This window comes from Egretta garzetta, unplaced genomic scaffold (assembly GCF_000687185.1).
Source record: "Egretta garzetta isolate BGI_Z169 unplaced genomic scaffold, ASM68718v1 scaffold495, whole genome shotgun sequence".
In the NCBI taxonomy this organism is placed as follows: Eukaryota; Metazoa; Chordata; class Aves; order Pelecaniformes; family Ardeidae; genus Egretta; species Egretta garzetta.
This window is the reverse complement of record NW_009259866.1, coordinates 13,290-24,352: the sequence shown is the minus strand read 5'-3', so window position 1 is coordinate 24,352 and position 11,063 is coordinate 13,290.

Genomic DNA, 11,063 nt, shown 5'->3' with positions numbered 1-11,063 from the left:
TGCCACGTGGGACCCCGTGCTTGTCAGTGGCTGCAGTCAGCAGCATGGGTACCCCCACCCCAGTGAGTCTCCCATGCCCCTGTAACACTTTAATCCCCTCTCTGAGCAGTGTGGGGATGGTTTGGGACGCTGGTGACGCCACTCAGTCCAGCACCAAGTCCCTGGCAGAGTTGATGTCCCAAGATGCTCCAAGGAGCACCAACGTGCCTGAGAAGGGATAGGGACTAAGGTGCTTTATGCCTGGGGAGGGGTGTCAAGGCAGCACCCCCCATCATTGGGGCATTAGCAGCATCTCCCCTCCCTCCAGATCACCCACCAAAGGGGGACACATCTGTCCCCATGGCCCCAAAAGTGCCAGGGGACAGGGTGTGGCCCCCAGCAGGTAATGAGGGAACCACCGGAGCTTATTTCCCAGGGTGCCGGCACAGCTGCGAGCGCGGGGATGCTGCCAAAGTCCAGGAGAAAAACACTGATTAATGTTGTCCTCCGGTGGATCCCGCGCTGCAGATGTGCAGGCTGCTGACTCGGCAGCTCCTCTCAAGGAGACCCGGAGCCAGCAAAGCCGGCGGGAGCGAGCACGTGTGCGCGGACCTGTGCGCCACGGAGCTCCTTGGGGGACGATCCAGCACGGGGGCAAGGCTGCCACTGGGATGCGCGGCATGGACGCTGCCCTCCCATCCCATAAGATCTCCGTAGCAAAGAGTCGCTCCGTCCCATAATATCTGGTGGCACGCACCATCTCAGGAACAGCATCACGACGAGATGCCTGTGGAAAGGACGGGGGCAGGTTGCCCGCAGGCTCAGGCAAGTGGCAATGAAGCCACTTACCTCAGCTCCCCAGCCAGGCGCTGTCCTTGGAAGTATGAAGACCAGAGAGCTTTTATTCTGAGGGTTTGGTTTTTTTTTTTTAATTTTTATTTTAAGAAAAGCTGAAGCTCCCAGCACGCTTCCGCAATAACCCACCACCGGACAGCTGCATGATAATATGCACTCATATTACCCGTTTCTAATTAAACCGGAGAGCCTCCTCCTCTGATGAACTAACCCATTGGAAATTAATCAGCGAGTGACCAATACCAGAGCAAAAAACAGGGAGAAAGACGTTTCCATCAGCCGGGCCCTGCCTGATTAGACAGGGAAGTAAAGTCTCCCGGCAAACAGGAATCGACTGCCGTGCATTGGCCCAGCACCGCATCGATCCACGCAGTCGCGTTTAGGAATGCTAATGAGCTCGCACGGCGGCAAAAGGAAATCATTTGTGTAAGAAAATACAGCTCTTGATGGGGTGTTATTTCTAGGAAGGGTTGATTCAACACCAGCTTGAGAACTGGGGGAGATGCGGCAGCAGGGAAGGAAGGAGATGGTCCTTGGGCATGGGGCTGATTTCTCTGCTGGATGTGGTGGTGGATTTGGGAAGGACACCTGGTGAAGACCCTGCAGGCAGCAGCCCAGCCCCTCTGAGCTGCTCACACAAAGAGGGCCAAACAGGATACACAACCACCCCAAAAAGGGAAATGCAGTCCCCATTCTGGGGACAGGACTTTGCCTGAGGGCTCCATCCCTCCCATCCAACCACCTCCATCCCATTGCCCATTCCTCCCACAGTCAACCTGCCTCCTATTGCCCATCCCTCCAACTCAACCACCTGTATCCCATTGCCTATTCCTCCCACCACAACCCCTTCTAGCCCTCTCATTACAACCACCTCCAGACAATTGCCTATCCTTCCAACTCAAACACCTCTGCCCTGTTGCCCATCCCTCCAGGTCAACCACCTCCATTCCATTGCCCATCCCTCCCACCAAATCACCTACAGCCTGTTGCCCATCTCTCCCACCAGAACTATCATCTCCAGCCTTTTGCTCATCCTTTCTGGCCAACCACCTCCAACCCATGCCCATTCCTTCCACCACAACCATCTCTAGCCCGTTGCCCATCCCTCCTGGCCAACCACCTCCATACCATGTCCATTCCTTCCACCACAACCATCTCTAGCCCATTGCCCATCCCTCCTGGCCAACCACCTCCATTCCACTGCCCATCCTTCCCACACAAGCACCTCCATCCCATGGCCCACCCTTCCCATGAAACCACCCCTCCACCAGAACCACACCTGGTGCTTCCCACAGGGGCCCGACCCACACTGGGGCCACCAAGTTCTCCCCCTCTCAGTGCCACCACCCAGCTTTTACAGAGCACAGGAAAGGAGCACCAGGGAGATGAGATGCCAGATGGGTCCGGTTGCTGCAAAAGTAGGCTCATACATTTTTAACCACCGTCCAAACTTTGCCGGCTGTGCATTTGTGATGGGTGAGAAAGGAGCCAGACCTGGGGTACCGCAGGCTCACCAAGACCTCCACACCTCCCTTCCAGCGCGACACAACCCCATCAATATTTCATGCCCAACCTTGTGGCTTTGGCAGCCTTTTGCTTGGTTTTCATTGCAGTTTTCTTCTCTACCGTCTGTCCAGTGCTTCCTCAGCCTGCACTAATGCCCCATCCCAGGAGACACTCAGGACCCCCACCTGAAGTAATCACAGGGCAGGAACCTCTGGCCAGGGAGGCCGTATGGGGCAACCTTACCTGCGATGGCACATTGGGTGGTGGAGCATCCTTCCCTCCTCTCCTTCTCCAGCCTTTCCCAGAACAGGGCACATGAAAAACCATCCCCAGCAAGAGCCCTTTTGGGAAGAGCATTAGCTGAGCTCCTAATTGCAATTAAAAATGAGCTCCTGAGTGTCTCCTGTCTGCCCTTGCAATGAGACAAGAAGAGGGGAGGGAAGAAATAAGCAGCAGAGCCCTTATTTTAGGGTCTGTGGATAACCACAAAGGAAATTATTTTAGTTTTTGTTTATTCCCTCTTTTTCCCAATGGCAATGCTGTCCCAGGAAGGCTTTGCTGAAAGGAGACAGTACCTCTGCAGCCACCATGCTCACCAGGGATGGAGGACCTCATTCAGGTCACCCAAGGCCACCTTCTCCTCCGTGGTCATGGTAGCAAGGCTTGCATCTCTTCTCCTGAGTTCAACTCTTCCTGGGGTGCTCTGGAGGTGCTGGGCTTCACTGTATATCAAGTCACCTCCCCAAATGGGAGCTGAGCCCAGGCTGGCCCTCCCCCTCCCACCATTCCACAAGGATTTCTTGCAGGGACCCCAGCCAGGAGAAGAGAAGGAGTAAAACCATCCCCATCCCTTTGCTAGAGCAATTGGAGGGGGCAAACCCCAACCCCACAGCTTTCCACCCCGAACTCACTGCCTGTGGGCAGCTGGAGCACAGCAACCCACCTGGGCAACATGTCCCTTCCTTAAAACTTAATCAGCAACCGATGAATATTTCACAAAGACAAACAGGCCAGGTAGATAGGGTCAATCTTTTATTCATGAGCATGAAGGAAGGGAAGGCTGTGGGCAGAGAGATCCAGGCTCAGCCGGGTCGTGGATATCTCCCAGTGAAGATCTTACGGCCAAGACACAGCTGATGCACATCCCTGTCCTGTGGGCATCCTGGCAGCATCTGTGCCAGAAGATGGAGATGTCCCACCAGTCCCTGCCATGGGGACACACAGCCATGGTCCCCTGCTGATTTTCCCCTTGGCACCAGCTCAAGGGAAGAGGGAGCATGGAAGCCCTAGGGAAGCAACATGGGGTGAGATGATCCCAGGGCTGGAGCACACCAGCAAACCTTCTGCCAGCCCAGGAAGAAACCCAACCAACACCACCACCACCACCTTTTGGCTCAAGCTGAGCCTAATAATTGCCTGAATTTTCACGGTGATCATTTTTGGAGTTGCAGCCAAGGCTGGGCTTGCTGGGGAAGTGGGATCACAGATGCTGGCCGCTCCCTTGCCCACTCCACTGTGCCTGTGTCCACGACAGGGAACCCATGGACTTTGGCCACTTTTTTGGAACACCAACCCTTAAACCCAAACCCCACTCTGAATTGAGCAACAATGGACCAACGCTAATCAGAGCAGTATCTTGACCCTCCTTCAAGGCAAAAAAATACCTCCTCCTCCTCCATCCTGGCTTGTGAATCAGTCTCCAAATCCCATTTCCAAATCATCCTCAAACCCATTTTGCACCCACAGCCCAGGCAGGGCGGGAGCCGCACGCTGCTCCGACCTGGCTCTGTTCACATGTAACAGACATGAGTCCCCCTGTAATAACATGTTTAATTAAACGCAGCCTGGCCACAAAGGCTGGCCTGACATTTAACTGGCATCTGAGAAGATGCTAACGAGAACGACGTTAATTATCCAGCTTATTAGATGTCCACATTATTAACATAACCCTGACGGAATTAACTTGATACAAACTATCCCACAAATATTAATTGCCTAAAACTTCCTCGTAACTCGAAGGTATTAATAAGGCAGTAATTATGTATGGATTGTATAGCTGCAAGTTAATGACATGGCAATTTGATTTGTCTCTGAGAAATGCGATAAACCCAAGGAAGTGTTCTCCGAACAATCAATTGATATTTAATTAACGGACAGATCCTGTCGGCGTAAATCTAAATTAAACGCCCACGACAACCCGTTCGAAGTGTTATGACAAAGGCTCCCGGGATGTACCAGCGTGGCAGAGGTCTCCTGTGCCACGTGGTGGGGATGCTGCTGGAGATGGTGAGCCCCAGTATCTCCAAGTCCCTCCCCCCCCAATGCACGTGATCATGGATGTGTTCCTCTTCCTCCTCTTCTTCTTCCCTGGCCCAAGGAGTCCTTGGGCTGCCCTGAACTGATGAGAAGGGAGCCCTCACAGCCCCGTCTGCTATTTAGTGTCATGGTCACCTCCATCATAAGCCCCAATCCAGTAAACACGTCCCTACCAGATGCCCTTGAGCAAATGATTGAATGGTTTCTTGCTTGAGAAAATGGTTGAAAGTCTCAAAGGCCTAAGGTCTTCCTACAGGAAGACCTCCAAGATGGCCTCTGCAGCTACTCCATTGGTTGAGCAGTAAGGGGAAGGGCTAGGGACTCACCACTGGTGTTTAAACAAGAGACTGGCAACCTAAGCAGAAGTGGGAGCAATGAACTCCTGGGGTGAAAGGGTGTTTGGGCAGCCCCCCGAAAAAGGCCTCAGAAAGCAAAAGGACCTGCACTAAGGGATGGTGAACATGGAGGGGGTCCACTCAGCTCGAGTTCCTGTGTTGTCTCTTGTGATTAGTGTTGACCAGACTCTGCTTTTTGGGCTGCACACTCCATGGCCAAAGTGAAAACCCCAAATAAACCGACCTCAGCCCCTAAATTGGCCTGGTGCTGGCAGTCTTTCCTTAGCTGGTTGATGAACGCCATTGCCCTCTCCCTTTGGGTTGTGCCTGCATCGAGGTATGAGCTTCGCACCTCGCAACCCTGGGATGGCAGGCTTAGGTTAACAGTTGGACTTGATGATCTTAAAGGTCTTTTCCAACCCGGACGATTCTATGATTCTAACTGGAAGTGGGTCAACAGCCCTGTCCCCATGGCGAGAAAGCCGATGGTCCAGTTCCCCAGCTCCATAGCTGTCGACCTCTCTGCCTACCAGCATCGTCCCCCAGGCAGGATGAGACCCACAGGAGCAGTTTATTTTTGCCTGTGCAAATTACAGCTCGCGCTCCCAGGGAGCAGACAGATGCCAGGGCTGCGCTGAGCTGCACTCCAGCCTCGGCCTGTTACATGAATAAATAACCTGGTGTTGGGGGGGGGAGGATGCTCTACCTCTCCTCCCCATGCTCATCCACGGAAAGGGAGGAATGGGGGGGAAAAAAAACCCAAACAAAAACAAAACCACAAGAAGCCAAGGATTTTACCGGGTGGGCAATCAGGCGCTAAATTGATGTCTTAATTAGGGAGCGTGGCAGGCAGGGATGAGGAGTAGAGGGGAAGGGGAGGATGCCTGGACACTGGGGACGATGACACCGAGGAGATCTGCCCTGCATGAGCAGCTGGGACAGCAAAGGGTCACGGCTGGTGGGACCCGATCACCCCCAGGCCTGAGGACTGACACTGTCATTGCATGGTTCCCGCTTGGCAACGCAGCTGGTTTCCCCATGCACAGGCAGGGATATGCACCCTGCAGCCTGTGTCCCACCTCCTGCATCCCTACTACCTGCGTGCGCCATTCTCGGCATCGCGTCCTCGCTGGAGCTTGTCCTGGCGGTGCCGGGCTCCTTCTTGTTCCTCAGGGGCGATCCAGCATTTCCCCTTCCTCCTGGCACAGCAGCAGCCAGCACACGGTGCCGTGGCACCGCTCAGACAGCCACAGGGGCTGCAGCAGGGCCCCATCCCATATCCCAAATCCCATTTCCTATACCCCATATCCTGCAGCCCACATCCTACCTGCTGCATCTAACATCCCACATGCCAGATCCCCGGTCCCATTACCTGCATCCCACATCCAGTGTCCTGTATCCTTGTATCCTCACACCCCACCTCCTGCATCCCATAGCCGGCATCCCACCTGCTCCATCCCACCTTCTTTATCCCATATCCCATAGCCTGCACCCCACCTCCTACATCCCACATCCAATGTCTCGTGTCCTTGCATCTTGCATTTTACCTCTTCCATCCCACATCCTGCATCCTGTATCTCACCTCCTGCATCCCATATCCAGTGTCCTGTATTCTTTCATCCTACATCCCACCTCTTTCATCCCATATCCCGCATCCCACCTGCTCCATCCCACATCCCATAGCTTGCAGCCCACCACCTGCATCCTATATCCCACATCCCACCTCCTCCATCCCACCACCTGCATCCTATCTCACCTCCTGCATCCCATGTCCAATGTCCGGTATCCTTGCATCCTACATCCTGTCTCCTTCATCCCATAGCCTGCATCCCACCTGCTCCATCCCACCTTTTGCATCCCATACCCTGTACCCCGCTTCCTACATCCCATATACTGCATCCCATATCCTACATCCCACCACCTGCATCCTGTATCTCATCTCCTGCATCCCACTACCTGCATCCCACATCCCATGTCCTATACCCTTGCATCCTGCATTTCACCTCCTGCATCCCACATCCCATGTCCTGTATCCTTGCATCCTGCATTTCACCTCCTGCATCCCACCTGCTCCATCCCACCTCCTGCATCCTATATCCCACCTCCTGAATCCCACATCCCATATACTGCACCCCACCTCCTACATTCCACCACCTACATCCCACCTCCTGCATCCTCTATCTCATCTCCTGCATCCCACATCCCATGTCCTGTATCCTTGCATCCTGCCTTTCACCTCCTGCATCCCACCTGCTCTGTCCCACCTCCTGCATCCTATATCCTACCTCCCGCATCCCACCCGCTCTGTCCCACCTCCTGCATCCTATATCCCACCTCCCGCATCCTATATCCCACCTCCCGCAGCAGCAACACCCCTGGGTGATGCAAATGCACCCAAAAGCAAGGAATTTGGGATCAAAACCCAGCTGTGGGCCTGTTCGTGGTATGCAGGGCCAGTTTCCCGTGCACTGGCTGTCGGGCAGGAGCTCACCCCCTGCCGAGGTTGGGGCCGGCATCGGTGCAACGGATGCGCTGGCTGGGGGAAGGCAGAGGGCTCTGCACTTTGCCAGGAATAAATCCCAGCCATGGGAACTCACAGAGCAAACGAGCCCTGCTTTGCCGACGTGATATATGTATATATATGCATTTTTATATACGGTAAGCAGGGCAGGGTTTGGCTCCTAGGGATGCAGGAGCATCGAAGAGGCAGCTGGGCCCGGAGAGCAGGCAGGAGGGAGCATGCAAAAAAAAAACCCCAAACTTTGGCTGAGCCAAAATATAAAGATCAGCTCGAGCCAAAAAAATATCAGCGCCAAACTAAACCTGGGCCCGGCTCGCAGAGGGGGTTTCGTTTCGTTGCGGCGTTTATTTTGCTGAGAATTGAATTTGCGCTTTTCCAGTGCACTCAGCCTCCCCCAAAAATGTATGCGTGCCCGGCAGCCCACCCCGCTTCCTAACCATGAGTTCATAGCCCAGGGCTGGATTTACCATGTTACCGAGATGTCGGGACTTTGGGCGGAATACGCTGCAGCAGCACGGCGGCAAACCTGCCGGGTGTTGGCATCAATAATTGGGGAGGAAGGAGCGAGGTTCTTTGGCGATGCCGCATTGATCAGCCTGTGGTGGGGTTTTTTTCCGCCTGGTTGCAGAAACCCGGTTATCTGCAACGATCCGGCTAATTGCTACCGGGGGACGCCGCGGGGAAACGTGGTACCGGTTGGTGGGCGGCTTTGCTGGGGGATGTAACCGGTGCTGGGCACCCGTGTGTGCTTGGGTGAGGGTCCTCAGGGTGCTGCTAGGTTTGGGACCCGAGCATCCCCTCCAAAATCACCCTTCTGCCGGGTGGGAGAGGAGCGTAAAACCCATCAGCGGGGACGGCTGGAGGAGTTTCGGCTGTTTCCCAGCCCGGCGATGCTCGTGGGTGCCTTCAAGTGCGTGCCAAGGCGCCGGGTGAAGCTTGAAAATGGGTTTAAAAAGCTCCACAGGAGCATGGTACAAAGCGGGGGGCCATGTACCAACCCCCGGGGCTTGTCCCCAGACCCAGTCACCCCTTGGTTTGCCCCGGGGGGGGCTGGGGGGAAGCCGTGGGGCTGCTGCTTTCGCCCCCCGTGCTGGGGCCAGGCTGGAGCTGGGATGCAGGAGGTGGCCAGGATGGGTGCAGGGGCTGCAGATCCTCGCAGATCTCCCGAGGTCCTGCAAGCCCGCGCAGACCCCAAAGAGCAGCAAGCGGTTGGGGGAAGGGGGGTCCAGCCCCACTCGGGGAGAAATGAGGGGAAAAATGCTTTAAGAAGAGGTCAGAGGGACCCAAAATTCCACCCCCCCCCTCCTGCAATGCACGTGGCACCCCATGAACATCTGCAGCCCTGTGGCGCAGGTGACACCTCCATCCCATAACACCCCCACCCCCCCCAAAATGTGCCAACACATTCCGACCACGCACACACAGCCCCCCCGATCCTGCACAAACCCAGGGTCCCGCAGCAAAGGTCAAAATACAGCAACGACCCCAAAAAAAAAGGTTGCAAACCCAAGCAGGGAGCTCCCCAGACACCCCCCAAGCTGGCCCATGGTGCAGAGTGGGGACCCCAACAAGGAGACAAGTCATAAACCAGCCCCATTCGGGCAAAACCCACTTTAGTTTTTATTATTTATTCACCAAACGAGAGCACGGCCGGATCCAGGACAGCCACCCCCAGAGCAGTCCCGAGAGCCTGAGAGGCCTGGAGCAAGTCAGGGATCACTTTGGGGGGGGGGGGGAGCGTGTAGGGGGTAATGTTCCTGACTGCACCCCAACACTGGGACGGGGCAGACGGGTGTGACTCTGCCACCAAATCTCCCCAGGGAGCTGCTGTGGGATGGGGTCCCCCATGGAGGACCACAATTAATGGGTAGCGGTAGCTCCCGGTGTGCCCTGCTCCAGCTATTTCCCCCGCTTGGGGGATTTTCAGGAGGTGCTGGGGAAAAAAATAATAAATCAGTGGGGAACAACAACAACAAAAAAAAAATTAAAAAAAACCCCAAAAACAAAAAAATAATAAATCAGTGGGGAACAACAACAACAACAAAAAATTAAAAAAAAAAACAAAAACACACACACACAAAAAAAAAATCACAGCGGTGCAAGGATTGGGGATCACATCCCTGCTCCCCTGCCTCAAGGTGCCCTTGGAGGATGGGGGATGAAGGGGAAGGGGGTAACACCACGCTACACGCACACACAGCCCCCCCGATCCTGCACAAACCCAGGGTCCCGCAGCAAAGGTCAAAATACAGCAACGACCCCAAAAAAAAAGGTTGCAAACCCAAGCAGGGAGCTCCCCAGACACCCCCCAAGCTGGCCCATGGTGCAGAGTGGGGACCCCAACAAGGAGACAAGTCATAAACCAGCCCCATTCGGGCAAAACCCACTTTAGTTTTTATTATTTATTCACCAAACGAGAGCACGGCCGGATCCAGGACAGCCACCCCCAGAGCAGTCCCGAGAGCCTGAGAGGCCTGGAGCAAGTCAGGGATGGAGCCCTTTGGTGGGGGGGGGGGTAATGTTCCTGACTGCACCCCAACACTGGGACGGGGCAGACGGGTGTGACTCTGCCACCAAATCTCCCCAGGGAGCTGCTGTGGGATGGGGTCCCCCATGGAGGACCACAATTAATGGGTAGCGGTAGCTCCCGGTGTGCCCTGCTCCAGCTATTTCCCCCGCTTGGGGGATTTTCAGGAGGTGCTGGGGAAAAAAATAATAAATCAGTGGGGAACAACAACAACAAAAAAAAAATTAAAAAAAACCCCAAAAACCCACACACACAAAAAAAAAATCACAGCGGTGCAAGGATTGGGGATCACATCCCTGCTCCCCTGCCTCAAGGTGCCCTTGGAGGATGGGGGATGAAGGGGAAGGGGGTAACACCACGCTCACCAAAATATTCCGCCCCTGGGGGCAGCAACGCAGCGAGACCCAGGTTGCACCTTCCCCAGCTTGCTGCACCATGAAAAAAAAAAAAAAATAAAATAAAAGAGGAGGGGGATGGAGGGGCCAAGGGGTGCTGGGCACCAAGGCAAGGGGGAAAATCAGGCGTCCTCAGCCCCAAACCGCTGCCTTCACGGTGGGGAAAGGTGCAGGAGACGATTGCAGTCACCCCACGGGGATGGTGGAACATCAGGCCGGATCCTGGGGTGAGACCCCATGGGGCAGAGCTCCCCCCAAAAACCCTGCACAGCCCCAAAGCCAGCTCTGCACTTCCAGCCATCCCCACCACGCCCGGGAAAGGGGACCCCAGCCCCCACCCAAACCGCTGCCTTCACGGTGGGGAAAGGTGCAGGAGACGATTGCAGTCACCCCACGGGGATGGTGGAACATCAGGCCGGATCCTGGGGTGAGACCCCATGGGGCAGAGCTCCCCCCAAAAACCCTGCACAGCCCCAAAGCCAGCTCTGCACTTCCAGCCATCCCCACCACGCCCGGGAAAGGGGACCCCAGCCCCCAGGGACCGGCCCCCAGGAAGCATGGGCCATGGCAAGATCCAGGGGCAAGGAAATAGACTGGGGGGGGGGGGGCACCGGGGCCCCCGGGAGGGT